Source organism: Apium graveolens, chromosome 11, assembly GCF_009905375.1.
Source record: "Apium graveolens cultivar Ventura chromosome 11, ASM990537v1, whole genome shotgun sequence".
Taxonomy (NCBI): domain Eukaryota; kingdom Viridiplantae; phylum Streptophyta; class Magnoliopsida; order Apiales; family Apiaceae; genus Apium; species Apium graveolens.
Genome location: NC_133657.1, coordinates 126,207,946 through 126,209,753, shown reverse-complemented (window position 1 = coordinate 126,209,753; position 1,808 = coordinate 126,207,946). Strand labels below are relative to the sequence as shown.

Below are 1,808 nucleotides of genomic sequence, written 5' to 3'. Positions count from 1 at the left end.
GTGTAGAATTCAATCCAGTTTGGGGATTCTTCAACGGAAGATCCCAATATGCACATTAGGGATTTTATTGAGATCTGCGACACCTTCAAGTTCAACGGTATTTCTGAAGATGCTGTGAAGCTGAGACTGTTCCCATTCTCTCTGAGGGACAAGGCTAAGAGCTGGTTACACTCTCTACCAGCTGGTTCGATTACTACTTGGGAAGATCTTGCTCAGAAGTTTCTTACTAAATTCTTCCCTATGGCGAAGACAGCTGCACTCAGGAATGCTATTACTCAATTTACGCAGCAAGCGGGAGAATCGCTATGTGAAGCTTAGGATTGCTACAAGGAGATGCTTAGGAAGTGTCCTCATCATGGAATGCCTGATTGGATGATCATCAATTATTTTTATGATGGGTTGGGAGCACAGTCCAGACCCATGCTCGATGCAGCATCAGGCGGAGCATTATGGGCAAAGAGCTATGAGGAAGCTTATGATCTAATTGAACTGATGGCTGCTAATGAATATCAGTATCCAACCCAGAGATTTCCACAGGGCAATTTAGCAGGAGTTCTTGAAGTGGATACAGCTACGGCTATCACTGCTCAACTAAATATGTTGTCTATGAAGATCGATTCTCTGGCTAACTATGGTGTTAAGCAGATAATTAGTGTTTATGAGCTGTGTGCAGGTCCGTATGTGACGGAGAAATGCGCTATATCTAGTGACTCATCTTAGTTTGTGAGCAACTTTCAGAGAACGCAGCAACCAGTTCCAGACACTTATCATCCTGACAACTGGAATCATCCTAACTTCAGCTGGAGCAACAATCAGAAGACGATGCAACAGCCGTTCCAGCAGTTTGTAAATAATCTATTCAACCCTCCTGGTTTTCAGCAACAAATTACACGAAAATAACAAACTCATGGTGCATGTCTATCTTCGAATGAAAAATCTGAATTGGAGGAGTTGCGGCTTATGTGCAAAAACCAGGCTCTTATATGCCAAAGCCAGGCTGTTTCTATCAAGACTCTGGAGAACCAAATAAGGCAAATTGCTAATGCCTTATTGAATCGACCACCAGGAACGGTTCCTAGTGATACAGAAATAAATCCAGGCAAGAGGGAAGTTGAAGAACAGGTGAACGCCATCACCTTAAGGTCTGGAAAGGTCGCAAGCCCCCAAATTCAGCAAGACGAAGAGCCTGAAAAATCTCAAGTTTCAGAAAATGCAGTTGTGGCTGAAGAAGAAGTGCAGAAGGAAGCAGAGTTGGAACCAAGGAAGACTATTGTGGAACACACTCCTCCTGAGGATAATACAGGGGATAAACAGATCTATCCTCCACCTCGATTTCCTAAGAGGCTGCAGAAGAAAAAGCTGGATAAGCAGTTTGAGAAGTTTTTAGAGGTGTTCAAGAAACTTCATATCAACATACCTTTCCCTGAAGCTCTTGAACAGATGCCTAGCTATGTGAGGTTTATGAAAGGTATTCTCTCTCGTAAAGTGAAGCTCGATGACTTAGAGACCGTTGCTCTAACGGAGTAATGCAGTGCTGTGCTACAACAGAAGTTGCCTCCGAAGCTTAAAGATCCTAGAAGCTTCACTATTCCTTGCACCATCGGAAACTTTTCATTCGACAAGTGTTTATGTGATTTAGGAGCTAGCATCAATCTGATGCCCTTATCTATCTTCAAGAAGCTTGGTCTTCCTGATCCAAAACCAACATACATGTCATTGCAACTAGCTGACCGTTCCATCGCTTATCCATGAGGTATAGTGGAGGATGTCTTGGTCAAGATGGATAAACTCATCTTCCCTTCTGACTT

The 1,808-nt window shown here is 43.1% G+C and overlaps 1 non-coding gene across 1 annotated transcript; it reads right to left on the bottom strand.

Annotated features, from left to right (window-relative positions):
- Positions 1-255: 255 nt before the first annotated feature.
- Positions 256-362, bottom strand: LOC141699257 (small nucleolar RNA R71). Its single transcript, XR_012565732.1, has one exon. It is a non-coding gene; the product is annotated as a small nucleolar RNA R71 (small nucleolar RNA).
- Between the last annotated feature and the right edge of the window lie 1,446 nt (positions 363-1,808).